This window comes from Sciurus vulgaris (assembly GCF_902686455.1).
Source record: "Sciurus vulgaris genome assembly, chromosome: 4".
In the NCBI taxonomy this organism is placed as follows: Eukaryota; Metazoa; Chordata; class Mammalia; order Rodentia; family Sciuridae; genus Sciurus; species Sciurus vulgaris.
This window is the reverse complement of record NC_136464.1, coordinates 99,207,607-99,226,775: the sequence shown is the minus strand read 5'-3', so window position 1 is coordinate 99,226,775 and position 19,169 is coordinate 99,207,607. Positions and strand designations below refer to the sequence as shown.

Here is a 19,169-nt window from a genome sequence, read left to right as displayed (position 1 = left end):
CCACTCTGCCTTTCCCATTCCAGGGCTCATTGCTGGCAGCATGGCCCTCCACTTCTCCAAAATGTGTTCCATTTCCAGTAGTGCACATGTGCTAGGAGCCAACATGGCTACTTGTCTCCAAAGAGATGTCTCTGAAGGGAAACCAGGAACATGAGCAAATCAGAGGGAGGGTCCTGGATCTCCCACCTTGTCCAGGTGCTTTCCATGAAACAGCACATGTATCTCTCCATGAACTTCTAAACAGAACTTCTAAACAGAGGCCCTGAAAGTTTCTCAGAGGACTGGAAGCAGAGGGTCAGTCCCTGAACAAAACAAAACTAATAACATTGGTTCCACCTGCAGCCTGATAACAAGAGCAGCCACCTACCCAGAGCAGCATAGATTTGGAGCAATTGTTTGAGGGTAGGGTATCTTGCTCACTTCACAGCGTCAACAGCTTTTAGTCTGTCACCAAAGCATTGTGTTTGTACTCACATCCTGTGGGTAAAAACCAAAGTATTCACTGTTGCATTTGCCTGGGACCACCTTTGTCCAGTTTGACCTTAGCTAGTTGAGGGGCCAGGATGAAGGTCAGGCCATGTACACCACACCTGCTTGGGGTCCCTCTTGAAGGTAGTAAAGGCACTAACAGCTGAAAGACAGGTATAGTCTCCACAGCCTCAGCTTTTCACCCAGGTGAGGTCCTGGGGCCAGGGACATGGCTGGCTTTTCTCACTGAACATTCAAAGAGTAAATGAGGTCATTTTCCACCAGTACTTCCTTTTCACAGAATGCTGAGGATCAGTTGTTACCTGTGTGACTCTTTCCCCGCTCCCTTCTCTCCTCTTTTAAAGGCCTCTTCTTTCAAGGATAGTAAGCCTCACCTGTTTGTCAGGTCTCAGGTATGCTGAGGCTATTCAAAATGTCTTGAGCTGACTTCATCTGGTGCAAACTATTCACAGCAGAAAGAGGTCACCTGAACAGTAGCTGCTTTGCTTTCTTTCACAACCAATATGATTCTTAAGATAAAAATATCCCAAAGCACATTTTGTCTTAAAAACAGAAAACAAAAACCATGAAAAACACTTATGCCTCTTTTCATGGAAGGAGAGCCCTCCGTCTTCCAGAATTTGGAATGGCAGCCCCACGGCCCTCCCCCCATACACACGTAATGTGGACTTTGGCTCTGATCCCTTTTTCAAATTGACAGTGTGATCTAATCAGAGGGTGTATTTAAAGTCTGGATCGGATAAAAGGATACAGAGATTCTGGCAAGTTGTCATTACCTGGTACAGACCAGACCGCCCAGATTGGATAGATAGATCCCATTAGGGAAAACTGGAGAGATCATTATCAAGCAAAAATTTGAAGAATTCATCATCAGCATCAATAAGAATATCAATAGGGGCTGGGGATATAGCTCAGTTGGTAAAGTGCTTGCCTTGCAGGCACAAGGCCCTGGGTTCAATCCCCAGCAGCACACACACAAAGAATGTCAATATATGTAAGCTGTTCTATAACTTCTGCCTACCCCCTTTACTTCTATATTTAAGTCTAATGATAGCCCTTGGTAATATTATTCTAGGTTCACAGATAAAAAAATGGAATTCAGAGAGATTCACTTCTGCCAAGGTAATACCACTTATAATAATAAAACTTAAGGTAATAAGTAACACTTGCATAAGTTTCTAAGTGTTCAGACTAATTCTAAAAGGTACCTAATGAGGAAGCACTTGTCAGAGTAGCTAGTATATGCATAGACTCAATGTATTTAATTGACCCTTCTCTTTGCCAATGTTTTTATCTCTGTCATGCTAATAAAATAGGAGTGACATTCCCCATGTTACAGAAAGCAACTACACTTTAAAGAACCAGAAGGTTTGTCCACTGTAAAACAGCAAACAAGTGTGTAAGACAACAAACAACTGGTTAGGTTAGGATTTGAAAGACCTTAGTCTTTTATATTTTATGTAATTCAACTTATAATTCAGTTTTGTAATTCAATTTGAATATATGCCCAGTAAATTTTTTATGTAACTTGTAAATTACTTCAAACTTTCCTAGTATTTAAAAAACTGGCAGTCAAGACAAGAGCATTCTCTGCATATCTCTTTTAAGATAGTATCAGGGAGCTGGGGGTATAGCTCAGTGGTAGAGCACTTGCCTAGCATTGGAGGAGGGTGGTCTCTGGGTTCAATAGTATCAGGCTGGTGACTTTGAAACTCATTGGAGGGGGAACTATTTTAGTGGTTAAACGGAAATACAAGCAAATAACCCCACCACTGCAGGGTCAAGAGTACACGTGTTTGAATTCTCGAGTACTTAGTCCAAGACAAACAAAAGGAAAATGATCTTATATTAATCTACATATGTTTACTTCCGCCTCAGCAGAAGGCAGAAGGCAGTCAGGGCCCTCAGTTCTGGAGTTCCATCCAAGAGGAGACTTAGTCCTGCTCATTAAGTAGCACCTTCAAGGGGAGCTGGGGCTAACATCAGATCTCCAACTGGAGTTATTCAACCTGTAGAAGAGAGGCCATAATTAATAAAAATTTGAGGGTGTGGTGGGAAGTATGCATGATTCAGCAAGCATTTTGATTTCTCTCTGAGTCAGTGCCAAGACTAGGTCAGGACAGGTTTTTTAAAAGGGCGTGGGGGCCTCATCTTCAACAACCAATTAGGAAGCAGAAGAGTCTTGGTGAGGAAGGAATAATAACATGTTGGAACCTTTAACTGGTTCCAAGTGATATGAAGTGATATGAAGGAGTGTTTAAAACAGTGGTACCCAGGGTCCCAGACACTGTCCAGATGTTGGGCAAGCATGGCCAAAGGAATGTCAGCACAAGTTGAGGAGAGCTAGCTGCTAGGCATTGAGGCACAGCAGTATAGAGACAACCATTTGGCCATTAGGCCACGAGGACACATGGAATGTCTGAAAATCATGCTAACCAGGTAATCACATTGGCATGCAGATACAGTACTCACCAAGTTGCTCTACTCCAGCCCTCACCCAAGTCATCAGAGAACATTAGATCTAGGAGTCTTCAACCTGGAAAGAGTGGTCCTGTCCCCTTCCCATTCCACCTACTAAATACTTAACATGCCAGTTCTCCTCTTAAAAGCACAAAGGTGAATACGGCAACAGATTACTGCTGGCAAAGGCTGAAATTCAAATAAGAAGGTGAGACAGGAAGACAAGTATCATAAAATGTAGGAGGTGCCCCAGATGGGGTTCCATCCCTGTGCTCAAACTTCTTGAGGGTGCTGATTTAATAACACTGAATGTTCTCCTCTCCCTCTGCCCTCCTACCCACTCTGACCTGCCCCTTCCCCTGCCCCACCACCTCATCATTCACTCCTTTCCATGACAGGAGGAGAGTCTGGGAGATGGAACCAGCCCTTCAAGGCTAGGTGCTCTCTGGTTGCTTTAGTGTGGGGCTGCTACAGACTGAGGGGTGCTTTCTGCCCCTTGGAAGATGCTGTCATCTGTGAGCAGGTAATTTATTTTGGGAAGGAGTATCAAAAATCACCTTATCTTGCCTTTATAAAACTGAGATCTTTATTCCTATCTGCCTATCTATCTAATTTCTTGCTTCATTCTGAATTTGGACAGTGCTTTAGTTGGACGTGATTTGTTCCTGACAAACTCATGTTGAGGACTGGTTGTCCACATAATGGTGTTGAGAGGTGGAGGGGCCTTTAAGAGGCATTTGGGCCACCATGGATCTGCACTCATGAATGGATTTATGTTTTTCTTATGGGAGCGAGTCAGCTATTATAGGAGTTTGCCCCCTTTGCCTCTTTTCTCACATGCCCACTTTCCCTTCCACTTCCCACCATGCATAGAGCTACATGAGGCCCTCACCAGAAACTGAGGTGATTCTGGTGCCTAATCTTGAACTTCTCTGCTTCCAGAACCAGAGACAAAACAAACATCTTTTCTTTACAAATTATGTAGTCTTAGGCATTCTATTATAGCAACAGAAAGGGGGCCAAGACAGAAGGGGAGCTCAGAGGATGCCCCACCAGACCTTAATGTTGATCCACGATTCAGCAAAATTCCGTGACCTCTCAGAACATCTCTCTCCTTCCTATCAGTTCCAAATTTCCACTGAATCACCATCTACAGAGTAAAGAAAGGAGTAGTTCCTTCTGCCTCTGGTACCCAGAGAATGCTTCACAGTGGTGAGGATGAAACCTGGAAGAATGCTGGGTAAGGAGGAGCAAAATTCACTAAGCAGAGAAAATGGGCCAGCCAAGCATGCTGGGCAGATGAGACAGTCGGTTAAATGAGTACCACCAGCATTTTGAACTCAATACTGCTTCTACCCTCCCTGAACATAGGCTCCTGACACCAGGCCTACTCAAAGACCCATACTCTCTCTGGAGCCAAGGTCAGTATTCCCCAGAAAGAGCCCATACCCATCCTCTCCCAATACCCAGGATAGTTAGTGGAAGACCCACTTGATTGCCTTTATTTACCAACCTCAAGTTAACCAATTCTGGAAGGCTCCAAGTCTTACTCTCCATCAGATTACCTCCTCTTATGTTCAGAGATTCTGCTGTAATGGTAAGGCCCTGCCAAGGCTCTAGCATCACAGTACGGTAGATGTCAATTCTCAGACTTCCATGCTTCCTCTAGGTCATGTGGTCTCATGATTGTTGTGCTACCACAGCCACCTCCAGTCAGCTCAAGAGGAAGGGACAGTAGAAGATCAGCACCTGGCCAAGCACTATGGACACAACCTGATCACTTCTTTTGTCCTTGGAAGTGACCTGTCTTCCCTATCTAGCTTATCACTGATAATGTTGACCTTCAGCTACCATTTACCCATTTCCTAGGACTCAGAAGGTGACCGTCCTTCCCTGTGTGACCAGTTTATTCCAGGTGAGGTCTGCCACAATTCTCATCACATAAAGTCAAATATTAAGCCAAATAAAGCACTGTTCCATTGCCTTGCTCTCATTTACACAAGTTGTCTTTTCAAAATGGACCAACCTAAGCCCACAGCACTGTGCCATGATCACGTGGGAAATTCCCATCAAAGTCTAAAAGCTCTCATACACTGCTTCTACTCTCAACTCTCCATGGGCTCCTGTGTGTCTCCCAGTCCTCCCCACCTGTTGGCCCCTCCTTATTCCACCTCCTGCCACCCCACACCCTGACCAGTACCTCAGTCCTCACCTTACTGACCTGCTGATCCCTGGTGTTGGATTTGTCATCTAGCAATCTTGCTGCACCTGCTCCTACCAAGAAACATCAAGGAACTATGCTCATTTGCTGTGAGTTAGTTGTGATTGCCATATCTCCAACTAATTGTTGATATTGCACAGCAGTCCTTTGAGTTCATCCTCACATTCCTGAATATTCAGGGAGTTCAGGTATATGGGGCAGGATCCCTCTATTATTGATTCTACTTCCCAAAAGCAAAGAACTAGAATTACTTCATCTTCCTAGAAAATGTCAGGGCCAAGAGACTGGATATTCATGAGAGCAAAGATCCTCCCAGAATTTCCTATTGCTTTGGAGATAAATTCCATCCTCTCTGGTCTGCCACCCAAGGACCTTTCATATTCTGGCCCTAGACTAAACTTTCACACTCATTCTTTATTCCTTCCCAAGTGAAATCCTTCACTCCAGTCCAGATCTTATGGACATGTTCTATTATCTTTTGTGTGTATGTGGTGGCAAAAGATGCATGACCTAAGATTTACTGTCTTAACTATGTTTTAGTACACTTCAGTGGCATTATTACATTCATTTCTGTGCAACCATCACCACCATCCATCTCTAGAACTTTATCATCTTCCCAAAGAAACAACCATTAAACAACAACTCACCTCTCCTTTCAGCCTCTGGCAACCACAATTTTACTTTCAGTCTCTATAAGGCAGAAAGTGGAATCAGTATTGGTCCTCTTATTTCACTTAGCCTGTCCCTCAAGTTCAGCCATATTGCAGGATGTGTCAGAATTTCCTTTCCTTGGGCTGGGGTTGTGGCTCAGTTGTAGAGTGCTTGCCTGGCATGTATGAGGCAGTGGGTTCAATTCTCAGCACCACATACAAATAAATAAAACAAAGGTCCATCAACAACTAAACATATTTTTTTAAAGAGAATTTCCTTTCTTTTCAAGGCTGGCATATTCCATTGTGTATATATTTTGCTTATCCATTCATCCAGGAATGGGTTCATGAGTTGCCTTCACATTCTAGCTATTGCAAATAATGCTACTATGAATATTGGTGTACCAATCTCTTCCAGACCCTGCTTTGAGTTATTTGGGGAATATACTCAGAAATGGAAATTATGGACCATATGGTAATTCCATTGTTAATTTTTTGAGGAACCGCCATATTGTCTTCCACAAAAATAACACCATTTTATATTCCCAGCACAGTGCACAAGTACTCTAATGTCTTCACATCCTTGCCAAGACTTTTTATTTTCTATTTTTTTTTTTAATCGTAGCCATCCTAATGGAAATGGGAGGATATCTCCATTGTAGTTTTGATTTGCATTTTCCTAATGATTCTAAATAGCACTTCACATGTTTATTGACTGTTTATATATCATCTTCAGAGAAATATCAATTCAAGACTTTTTTTCAATCAAGTTGTTATTCAGTTTTAGGACTTATCTGTATATTCTGGATATTAATCCCTTATCAGATACATGGTTTTCAAATATTTTCTTTCATCATATGGGATGCCTTTTTACTCTGTTGATAGTGTCCTCTGCTGCACAAAGGTTTCTAATTTTCATGAAGTCCAGTGTTTCTATTTTTACTTTTATTACCTATGCTTTTGGTGTCATCTTCAAGAAATCATTGCCAAATCCAGTGATGTGAATTTTTTGGCCTATGTTTTCCTCCACATATTGTATGTTGTATTGTTTTAGGTATTTGATCTGTTTTAGGTCTTGATCTAATATTTACATATAATGTAAGATTAGGTTGTAACTTTATTCTTTTACATATGAATGTTTTAATCAGCTTTTTCACTGCTGTGACCAAAAGACAAGAACAATTTTAGAGGAGGAAAATTTTATTTGGCACTCACTGTTTCAAAAGTCTCTCAGTCCACAGACAGCCAGCTCCATTGCTCTGGGCCCTAAGTGAGGAGGAACATCATGGTGGAAGAGTATGACAGAGGAAAGCAGCTCAGAATATGGTAAAATATATGCCCCAAATGACCCACCTCCTCTAACCACACCCTTCCAGCTTAGTTACCACCCGGTTACTCCTTATCAGAGGATAATGCACTGATTAGGTTAAGACTCTAATAATCCAACATTTCACCTCTAATCTTTCTTATGTTGTCTCACACATGAATTTTTGGGGGATACTCGTATGTAAACCATAACAGTGGATATCCAGTTTTCTCAAACCTGCTTGTTAAAAAGACTGTCCTGTCCCCAAATGAATAGTCTTAGCACCCTTGCTGAAAATCATTTGACCATATGTACAGAGATTTATTTCTGGGGTCTCTATTCTGTTCCATTGGTCTGAATGCCTGTCTTTATGGACAATACTGATTACAGTAGTTTTGTAATAAGTTTTGCATCCTCCAACTTTGTTCTTCCTTTTCAAGATTGCCTTGGGTATTGGGTATTGGGAGTCCCTGGAGATTCCATATGAATTATAAGATGGATTTTTTAGCCAATATCTCTTGCTTTTTGCTTTTCTACTATTGTATCCCTTGTCTGGGTCTTACTTTCCACCTGAAACAAATCATTCAAAATCCAGCTCAGTTACTACCTCTGGTGTTTCCCTGACTATTCCCACCTGTGTTTATTTCCCTCCTCTGAGGTCCTGCTCACCTGTGTCCTTTACCACTCGCTGGACTCTTCTCCCCATCTTCTTCAAGTTTCAGCTTAAAGGTCACCTGACCTAAAGTATAACTTTCCATTAGTCTTTCCTGTAACACCATGTTTTGTTTTCCTTTAAAGCACTCACCAAAGTTTAATAATTAACTTATTGTTAAGTTAATTCTTATACACAGAGATTCTGAAATACAAAATTCTTTCCCATTCTAACATCTCTGAAATAGAGAGATGGATCATTTGATGATATGTGACAAGCACAACCATAGTTTATATTTTGGTAGTGCATACATGATGGTATGTCTTATAGTTAGCAGTACTTTGGATTCAGTGAAACACAGTACATGTTTGCTTATGTATTTAACCATTTAATGCATTACTGTAACTCCCATGTGAACAGAGATCAGGGTTCACTTAGGCCTTTGTGTTCATCAGGTCTTCAATGACTTGATATTGATTAACCAATATCAATTCATACTGATGAATTTTAAGCTAATAAATACATTATGCATCCACGGATGCCCCCACAATTCCTAGCACAGAGCCATCTTAGACACGCCCAATTCGCAATGGTTAAGCTAGGTAACATCTAGTACTTGGTTGGTCTGTGCTCTCTGATAGAAATAAAAGGACTAAACTTGTCTCACTCCTTTAGAGAAAAAGCAAGGTAAACCCTGTCCTGAGAATATGATGGCTCATGCTTTCTTTTCCTTGGCAAACAACTGACCTGGCCTTTGTAAAGTAAAATCTACACACATGAGATCTTTCATTTTTGCCTGGGTGGCAAACACACTGTGCCTTGGGGACATCACACAAGAATGTGATGTCAATTTCTTTCTCAAGAGGATTGATGATCTTATCTGTTGAGAAAAATGTCGCCCTTCTATATTCTTAAGAACTGCTAACCACTTATGAACATGATGTCCCTACACATCAAATAAAATGAATCTTGGAAAAGCAGGAAGTTAAATTAAATTTGTCCTCTTATGAAAGGACATTGAGTTCCTAGTCTGGGCTCATCAAATATGAACACACAGAGAAGCAACTTGAGTGGGATGAACACAAACTCTTCAGTAACTGCTACCTGGTGAAAAATGGGCCTCATCGAGAAAAAAAGGAGGGAGAGGAGGGATCATAGCAACAGGTTTTGTTTTTGTTTTTGTTTTTGTTTTTAATTTCTATCTGTTTATCCTCTTTCCAAACTAAAACAAGAAGTTTGTTTTGTAATGGATTCTCTCAACATTTGATCAAATCACTCATTATGTAAATGCCTGTATCCAAAGCACACAGCCTTTGCAAATAAGGGAAAATAATGACAGCAGTAGTGAAAGATCAGTCTTTCCCCCTAATCTCTTGAGGGCTGATACTTACATAAATTACCATGCTAATGTCACAATAACATCAAATTGCTATACAAGTTTCCAAGTTATTAGAAGCTTCTATGTTATTACATTAAGGTCAATTTTTTGAGTACCAACTCTGTACCAGGCACTGTAAGAGGTCACTTCATGCACTAGGTCATGGTGATTGCCTTCACAGTAACCCTACATAAATAATCTCCATTTTGTAGCATATGAAACTGGGGTCTGTGATCTTAAATCACTTGTCCAATGGAAGAAAGATGATAAGAGCAGACCTGTGCCTTGAACCCAGATGTTCTCTTAATTATCTCAGAGAATATACTAATTACTGTTCTGATAACTGCCACTGATGGTAGGAAACTTATCAGCAAGAATTGGTGTGGGGAGGCTTGTCCTGACCACCTCTGCTCATTCATTCCATCACAGTGACAGGGGTCAGGGAAAAGGAGGTGGAAAGGGCTAGTTATCAGTAGAAAAGAGCAATTGACAATGAGGGCTGAGGTGAGGGAAACAAGAAGTGGCTTACAGTTGGTCCCCTATGTCCACAAGTTCTGCATTGACAAATTCAACTTTCTGCAGATTAAAAATATTCAGAAACAAAATACAAATGTACTTAACATGTGTAGACTTCTTTCTTGTCATCATTTCCTAAATGATACAATGTAATAAACATTTTTACATGGCATTTATGTTGTATTAGGTTGTAATTCATCTAGAGATAATTTAAAGTCTATAGGAGGATGTACATAATAAGTTCTATGCAAATAATACACTCTCCCCCACACCGGGGCTGGGAACTGAATCAGGACCTCACCTACACCATTTTACATAAGGGACTTGAGTATCTGAGGATTTGGCTGTCCATAGGAGTCTCTGGAACCCATTTCCGAGAGACAACTCTATTAGGCAAAAATAAAATGAAAAGGAAAGGATTAGAAAAGTCAAGTGAGAAGAAAAATGTAGTCAGAAGGAACAAGAAAGAATCAAAAAAGGTAATCAAAGCACAAACCCTGGTTAATCAGTGCCACACCAGCATACCTCCCAGTCTCAGTTCCAGGATTATATGATGGTATCTGGTGCAGTCTGCCCTTCCTGAAAGAGCAAAGGTTGTTTTAGGGAAAGGGATCATCCCTCCCCAATCATTTCAGTTCCCACTTGGCAGAGTAGACTTGCAGTCTCCCACCAAGTGACTCAAAGACACACCCTTTTCCTTCCCCTATACTTTATACAGAACAGCTCAGAAGTACATTTGACAAGTCTCCAAAATCAACAGGGTCATCCAATTGATTTTGTTTAATACCTTGACACACCGTGCTAATATCCAGTCTTAATTAAATCTGAACTCATCCTCCCCTTTCAAAATGATGTCTTCCATCACCTCTGCATGCACACATTCCCTGACCCACTCCCTCAGAGGTACATGCCTCCAGACAGCCCAACTAGTCCTGCCACCTTACCCAATGGACTCCCCAGCAGTGGGAACTGCCACATCCTGAAGCCACCACTTCCTCGCTTCTCTGGTAGAGTGTATGTAATGGATTGAAGCAAAAGTCATTTTTCCAGTAACTTGTTCATAGGCCATAATTGTCCCTTTGGCAGATGTACAAAATAAGACTAAACTTTTTGACTCTCTGTTTGAAGATAGATAGATAGCCCTATACTGTATGATGACATTTCAGTCAACAACAGACCACATATACTATGGTGATCCCATAAGATTTTAATAGACTGAAAAATTCCTATTGCCTAGTATTTTTACCATACCTTTTAAAGGTTGAAATATGTTTAGAAACACAAACATTTACCATTATGTTACAATTGCCTGTAATATTCAATACAGTAACATGCTGTGCAGGTTTGTAATCTAGGAGCATAGCCTGAGTATGTAGTAGGCTGTACCTTCTGGGCTTGTGGAAGTACACTCTATGAGGTTTTCACAATGAAGAAATCACCTAGAAATGCAATTCTCAGGAATCCTCATTGTTAAGCAGCACACAGACACACACACACACACACACACACACACACACACACACACACACCTAATTGGTTAAGAGCAGAAGTTGGGGCTAGAAAAATCATATTAATATCCTGGCTATACTGTGTGGTCTTTAGCAAGTCCATTCACTTTTCTGAACCTCCATTTCTTCATTGTAAAGCTGAGGATCCTATGAGCTTCAATGGGTGACTGGAAAGTTTAAATATGTAAATGTCAATCCAGTGCCTGGCACAAGACAAGTGCTCATCAAAAGGACTGAGTCTCTTCCAAGTCCTTTCTCTCAGGAAAGTATCCCTAGTCCCTTCTCCATCACTTAGGGTTTCCAGTTCCCTCCCCATGGGATTTTGATTGAATCCTATACCAAATGAAATGCACTCATTGAGATGCAGTTCACATAGTGCTGAGTGAAGACACCACCCCTGCCCAGTGCTGGAGATGGCCCTTTAGTAAATCAGTGTCTTCTGGTAGAGGTTTTCCCATTAACACCATCATATTAACATATGCAGACATGTGCTGCCTTGATTCATCATCCATGGAACTGAGCTTTTATGTAACATGAAAGAGGAAGATAGGCTTATTCCTAGCCGCAGGCCTTGGGAAAGGAGTGGCTGCCCTGCCTCATGACAGCCCAAAACTGCATCCCCAGAACAGGGGACGTCATAGAATCAAGGAGCTTGGGAGGTCACATTCATGGGGGATCACAAAACATCCTAGTAGGGGTGTGTTGTGGGTGTCATCAGTGGAGGGAGGGAAAAGTAGGAAAGAAATGAAACTGAGTACCCAGATGGTGGAGCTGGCGAGAAGTGTCCAGTGCAGGCTCCGAGGCTGCCGAAGTAGGCAGGAAGAGGTGACCAGCAGGCCCTGAAGGCCTCTGGATGATTACCAGGAGATCAGAGGGAACAGAGGATATATGAAGTTGAGCTTTAGAATCCTTTGTGGGAATCTCAGCAGCTGAGGAAGCGGGTGCAGCCAAGGCCGGTCTGTGTCCCTTTGCTGAGACCCACCAGGTCCAGTGTGAGGAGCTTGTCTTCACACAAGCATTTGAAAACACATGGGGTATTGCACACCTGCACAAATCAAACTAGACAGTAGGAAAGGCAGAAGAGCCAAAAAGAAACAACCCTGTTGTTTTAATCAGCTTTGTGTCACCATGACCAAAATACCTGATAAGATCAACCTAAAGGAGGAAAAGTTTATTTAGGCTCACGGTTTCAGAGGTCTCAGTCCAAAGACCACTGACTGTTGCTCTGGGCCCAAAGTGAGGCAGACCATCATGGTCCAGGAGCATGACAGAGGAAATCTGCTCACCTCATGACAACCAGGAAACAGAAAGAATGGGAAGGGACCACAGGGAAGATGAACCCTTCCAGGGTACACCACCAGTGACCCAGGTCCTTCAGCCTGCCCCACTTACCATAGTTACCACTCGGTTCATTCAAACTAGGATGAAATAATTAGGTTACAGCTCTCACAGTCCAATTATTTCACCTTCAAACATTCCTGCATTAACACAGGAACTTTGGGGAAAACTCAGATTCAAACCATAACACCTCTGAAAAATAAATCTCTGACAGGACAAATTCTGTGACTTTCCCTGAACTGTTGAGGCTGCTCTGCCTGTCTTCTCACCATAAGACTTCCTTCTGAGACATGTCCACCACCCTCCACCAAATCATTCCACAGTCCTAAATTAGTTACTCATTCTTTTTTGTCATTTCTTTTTTTTTTTTTTTTTTTTTTTTATGGTGCTGGGGATTGAACCCAGGGCCTTGTGCTTGCGAGGCAAGCACTCTACCAACTGAGCTATCTCCCCAGCCCCTTACTCATTCTTTTTGTTTTGTTTTCCTTAATAATGTTCTTTTCTTTTTTCTTTTCTCTTCTCTTCCCTTCTCTTTTCTTTCTTTCGAACTGGGGATCTAATCCAGGGATACTTTACCACTGAGCTATATCCCCAGCCCTTCTTATTTTTTATTTTGAGATAGGGTCTCACTAAGTTTCTGAGGTTCTCACCGACTGACTGAGGCTGACTTCAAACTTGCAATCCTCCTCTCTCAGCCTCCTGAGTTGCTGGAATTACAGGCATACACTACCATGCCTGGTTGATTTCCTCAACTTTCAAAATAAGCTTAATAAGGTTAGCACTCTTAGAATATTATAAAGAAGAGAAAGAATATTTTCTGCAAAAGGTAAGAAATGATGATGCACCAAATTTCCTCTCTCAGTTTTCACTAAACAAAGAACTTTAGTTTCTGAATACCACCAAGTTTAAATACATTGCTTCAAATCCTAAAGAAAAACAAATTCTTAGGATCCTTTGAGGATCATCAGAAGGTGAGGGACTACTTTGGATACTCAAAGGAGGGGGTAATTTATCTTGCACTTGGCAATGGTTGTAGCAGGCAGAACTGCAGTCTGGTGACTTAACATTGCCAATGTTCATTTTCTCTAGATGTTATCATGACTTTTTCTGATTTATGAATGACCAAATTCTTTTCCTAGTTGTTATGGTTTGGATATGAAGTGTCCCACAAAAGTCTCTTGTTTTTTTTTTTTAAACTTCATGTTTATTTTTTTCAGAGTATTTTTATTGCTTGTTCTATTTAGTTATATATGACATCAGAATGCATTTTGATTCATTGTACACAAATGAGTACAATTTTTCATTTCTCTGGTTGTACACGATATCGAGTCATACCATTCGTGTAATCATACGTGTACATAGGGTAATGATGTTTGTCTCATTCCACCATCTTTCCTTCGCCCTGCTTTCTCCCCTCCCCTCATTTCCCTCTACACAATCCAACGTTCCTCAATTCTTTCCTTACCCCCTGCCCCAATTATGTATTGGCATCCACTTATCAGAGAAAACATTTGGCCTTTGGTTATTCGGGATTGGCTTATTTCACTTAGCATGATCTTCTCCAGTTCCATCCATTTACCTGAAAATGTCATAATTTCATTCTTCTTTAAGACTGAGTAATAGTTCATTGTGTATGTGTACCACATTTTCTTTATTCATTCATCTGTTGAAGGGCATCTAGATTGGTTCCATAGTTTTGCTCTTGAGAATTGAGCTGCTATAAACATTGATGTGGCTGCATCACTGCGTCATTGATGTGGTTGTATGGATCTGCAGTTCAACCAACAATGTATGAATGTACCTTTTCCCCCAGATCCTCGCCAACATTTATTATTGCTTGCATTATTAATACTTGCCATTCTGACTAGAGTGAGATGAAATATTAGAGCAGTTTTGACTTGCATTTTTCTAATTGCAAGAGATGATGAACATTTTTTCATATGTTTGTTGATCCATTGTGTTTCTTCTGTGAAGTGTCTGTTCAGTTCCTTCGCCCTTTTTTTTTTTGGGATTTTTTTTTTTTTTTTTTTTTTTTTTTTTTTTTTTGGTGTTAAGTTTTTTGAGTTCTATATATATCCTGGAGACTAGTGCTCTATCTGAGGTGTGCGTTGTAAAGATTTTTTTCCCATTCTATAGGCTCTCTCTTCACATTATTGATTGGTTCCTTTGCTGAAAAGAGCTTTTTAGTTTGAATCCATCCCATTTATTGATTCTCGATTTTACTTCTTGTGCTTTAGGAGTCTTGTTTAGGAAGTCAGGTCCTAAGCTGACATGATGAAGATTTGGGCCTACTTTTTCTTCTATTAGAAGCAGGATCTCTGTTCTAGTGCCTAAGTCTTTGATCCACTTTGAATTGATTTTTATGCAGGGTGAGAAGTAGAGATTTAATTTTATTTTGTTACATGTGGATTTCCAGTTTTTCCAGTACCATTTGTATATTTTCTCCATTGTATATTTTTGGCACCTTTGTCTAGTATGAGATAACCATATTTATGTGGGTTTGTCTCTGTGTCTTCTATTTCCTACCATTGGTCTACATGTCTATTTTGGTGCCAATACCATGCCATTTTTGTACGATGGCTCTGTAGTATAGATTAAGCTCTGGTATTGTGATGCCTCCTGCTTCACTCTTCTTGCTAAGGATTGCCTTGGCTATTCTGGGTCTCTTATTTTTCCAAATAAATTTCATGATTGATTTCTCTATTTCTATAAAGAATATCATTGCGATTTTAATAAGAATTGCATTAAATCTGTATAACACTTTTGGTAGTATGACCATTTTGACCATATTAATTCTGTCTATCCAAGAATACGGGAGGTCTTTCCATCTTCTAAGGTCTTCTTTAATTTCTTTCTTTAGTATTCTGTAGTTTTCATTGTAGAGGTCTGTGGGGAGCCATCCTTATTTAGCAGATTCAGACCAGGTTGAGCCTCATGACGCAGAGGTCTGACTTCCAAGAACTGGCAGATAGGGAAGTCTGTCCCAGATTGCCAGGGAGTATGTGGTACTGTGGGAGTGGTTCCCTGACTGCTTCTGCAATAGTCCCCCTAAGAAAATGGCTCCCCTTACTCCACCCTATCCTGTTCATCACAGAATAAGTTCCTCCTCATCTTGGCCACCTTTACCCGGGTGACTATAAAATAAAGGAGAATTGGGGTATTCTATGTTGTTAGAGGCCAGAGCTGGTATGGCCAGACCTGTCATGGCACCCCTCATTTAAAAGAGTATTGGCTCTTGTGTTTTTATTGATTAGATAAGTTTATGGGTAATTGATTGATTTATAGCCAACATCGTCCTCCGGCAGTTAACCCTTTTCACATCCACGTAGGATGTGACTGAGAGACCCCCACAGAAGTCTTTCGCCTCTTTTGTTAGATTGATTCCCAAGTATTTTTTTTTTTTAGACTATTGTGAATGGGGTAGTTTTCCTAATTTCTCTTGCAATGGATTCATGGCTTACATATAGAAATGCATTCGATTTATGGGTATTGATTTTATAGCCTGCTACTTTGCTGAATTTATGAGTTCTAGAAGTTTTCTGGTGGAATTTTTTGGATCTTCTAAATATAAAATCATGTCATCAGCAAATAGTGATAATTTGAGTTCTTCGTTTCCTATTCATATCCCTTTAATATCTTTTGTCTGTCTGAATGCTCTGGCTAGAGTTTCAAGGTCGACATTGAATAGAAGTGGTGAAGGAGGGCATCCCTGTCTTGTTTCAGTTCTTAGAGGGAATGCTTTCAATTCTTCTCCATTTAGAATGATGCTGGCCCTGGGTTTAGCATAGATAAGCCTTTCCAATGTTGAGGTGTGTTCCTACTATCCCTAGTTTTTCTAGTGTTTCAAAAATGAAATGGTGCTGTATTTTGTTGAATGCTTTGTCTGCATCTATTGAGATAATCATGATTTTTGTCTTTAGTCTATTGATGTAATGAATTACATGTATCCATTCCATATGTTGAACCAACCTTGTATTCCAGAGATGAACCCCCACTTGATCATAGTGCACTGTCTTTTTAATATGTTTTTGTATGCAATTTGCCAGAATTTTATTGAGAATTTATGCGTCTGTGTTCATGAGGGATGTTGGTCTGAAGTTTTCTTTCCTTGATGTATCTTTGTCTGGTTTTGGTATAAGCATAATACTAGCCTCATAGAATGAGTTTGGAAGGACTCTGTTTTGGTTTGGATGTGAGGTGCCCCCCAAATCTCACATGTGAGACAATGCAGAAAGTTTCAGAGGAGAAATAATTGGGTTGTAAGAGTTTCAACCCAATCAGAAAATTAATCACTGGTGGGATTAAATGAAGTGGTAGGGTGTGGTTGGAGGAGATTGGAATTGGGGCATGGCTAGAGATTCTCTCTCTCTCTGCTTCCTGATGATGCAAGCTGCTTCCCTCTGCCATGATCTTCCTCCATGATGTTCTGCCTCACCTAGAGCCCCAAAGAATGGAGCCAGTCTTCTATGGACTAACACCTCTGAAACCATGAGCCCTCAAATAAACCTTTCCTCCTCTATAATTGTGCTGGTCATATCATTTAGTCACAGCAGCAAAAAATCTGACCAAAACAGGTTTCCTCCTTTTCTATTTCATGGAATAATTTGAGGAGTATTGGTGTTAATTGTTCTTTCAAGGTCTTGTAGAACTCGGCTGAGAATCTGTCTGGTCCTGGGCTTTTCTTGGTTAGTAGGCTTTTGATGGTGTCTTCTATTTCTTTACTTGAAATTGATCTGTTTAAATTGTGTATGTCTTCCTGCATCATTTGGGTAGATCATATATCTCTAGAAAGTTGCTGATGTCTTCAAGTTTTTCTATTTTATTTAAATATAAATTTTCAAAATAGTTTCCAATTATCTTCTGTATTTCAGTAGTACCTGTTGTGATATTTCCTTTTTCATCATGGATTTTAGTAATTTGAGTTTTCTCTTTCTCTTTGTTAGTGTGGTTAAGGATTTAGCAATTTGATTTATTTTTTCAAAGAGCCAACTTTTTATTTTGTCAATTTTTTGAATTGTTTCTTTTGTTTCAATTTCATTGATTTCAACTCTGATTTTAATTATTTCCTGTCTTCTGCTGCTTTTGGTGTTGATTTGTTCTTCTTTTTCTAGGGCTTTGAGATGTAATGTTAGGTCATTTATTTGTTGACTTTTTATTCTTTTAATGTATGCGCTCAATGCAATGAACTTTCCTCTTAGCACTGCCTTCATAGAGTCCCAGAGATTTTGATATGTTGTATTGGTGTTCTCATTTACCTCTAAGTATTTTTTTTATTTCCTTCTTGATTTCTTTTTTATCCATTTATCATTCAATAGCTTGCTATTTAGTCTCCAGGTGTTGGAATAGCTAATATTTTTTTTATAATGTATTTTTTTTATTGTAAACAAATGGTATACATGTTGTTTCTCTGTTTGTACATGGCGTACAGGCATACCATTTGTGTAATCATAAATTTACATAGAGTAATGTTGTTTGATTCATTCTGTTATTTTTTCCCTTCCCCCCACCCCTCCCACCCCTCTTTTCCCTCTATACAGTCCTTCCTTCCTCCATACTTGCCCCCCTCCCTAACCCTAACTCTAACCCTAACACTAACCCTTCCCTCCCCCCATTATGTGTCATCATCCACTTATTAGCGATATCATTCATCCTTTGGCTTTTTGAGAACTAATATTTTTTATTTTATCATTGATTTCTAGTTTCATTCCATTATGATCTGATCGAATGTGGGGTAGTATTTCTATTTTTTTGTATTTGCTAAGAATTGCTTTGTGGCATAATATATGGTCTATTTTAGAGAAGGATCCGTGTGCTGCTGAGAAGAAAGTGTAATCAGTCATTGATGGGTGAAATACTCTATATATGTCCATTAAGTCTAAATCATTCATTGTATTATTTAGTTCTGTGGTTTCTTTGTGTATTTTTGTTTGGAAGATCCATCCAGTGGTGAGAGAAGTTTGTTAAAGTCACCCAGTATTATTGTGTTGTGGTCTCTTTGATTCTTGAAATTGAGAGGGGTTTGTTTGATGTAGGTAGATGCTCTATTGTTTGATGTAGGTAGATGCTCTATTGCTTGGGGCATATGTATTTATGATTGTTATATCTTGTTGCTGTATGATTCCCTTAAGCAGTATGAAATGTCCTTCTTTATTCCCTCTAACTTTGGTTTGAAGTCCACTTTATCTGATATGAGGATGGAAACCCCTGCTTGTTTATGTAGTCCATGTGAATGATATGGTTTTTTCCCACCATTCACCTTCAGTACATGGATGTCTTTTCCTAGGAGGTGAGTCTCTTGAAGACAGCATATTGTTGGGTCTTTTTGTTTTGTTTTTTAATCCAATCTGCCAGTCTATGTCTTTTGATTGATGAGTTTAGGCCATTAACATTCAGGATTATGATTGAGATATGATTTGTATTCCTGGTCATTTTGGTTTATTTTTGGTTTTAACTTGATTTAGTTTCTTCTTTGATTGACTATTCCTTTAGTGTGGTTCCTCCCTTTCTGGTTTTCATTTTCTTTTTTCCCATTTCCTCCTCATGGAATATTTTGCTGAGAATATTCTGTAGTGCAGGCATTCTAGTTATGAATTCTTTTTTACTTTTGTTTATCATGGAAGGTTTTTATTTCATCTTCAAATCCGAAGCTTA

At 40.0% G+C, this 19,169-nt stretch overlaps 1 protein-coding gene and 1 long non-coding RNA gene across 5 annotated transcripts in view; one reads left to right on the top strand and one right to left on the bottom strand.

Annotated features, from left to right (window-relative positions):
- Positions 1-1,079: 1,079 nt before the first annotated feature.
- LOC306659308 lies at positions 1,080-10,253 on the bottom strand. 4 transcript variants are annotated; one of them, XR_013763268.1, is made up of 6 exons: positions 7,761-7,842; positions 7,036-7,086; positions 5,818-5,860; positions 5,171-5,223; positions 2,962-4,709; positions 1,080-2,498 (listed from the first exon to the last, which is right to left on the bottom strand). It is a non-coding gene; the product is annotated as an uncharacterized lncRNA (long non-coding RNA). The 4 variants fall into 4 exon arrangements; XR_013763265.1 differs by lacking the exon at positions 7,761-7,842 and adding an exon at positions 10,169-10,253 and having other exon boundaries at positions 1,080-4,709; XR_013763266.1 differs by lacking the exon at positions 7,761-7,842 and adding an exon at positions 9,978-9,993 and having other exon boundaries at positions 1,080-4,709.
- A 3,071-nt stretch (positions 10,254-13,324) lies between these two features.
- Positions 13,325-19,169, top strand: part of GJA3 (gap junction protein alpha 3) — a 33,893-nt gene continuing 28,048 nt past the window's right edge. The window contains exon 1 of the mRNA XM_079136930.1: positions 13,325-13,344. The gene's annotated coding sequence lies outside the window, so the exon portion shown is untranslated. The remainder of the gene's footprint in view (positions 13,345-19,169) is intronic.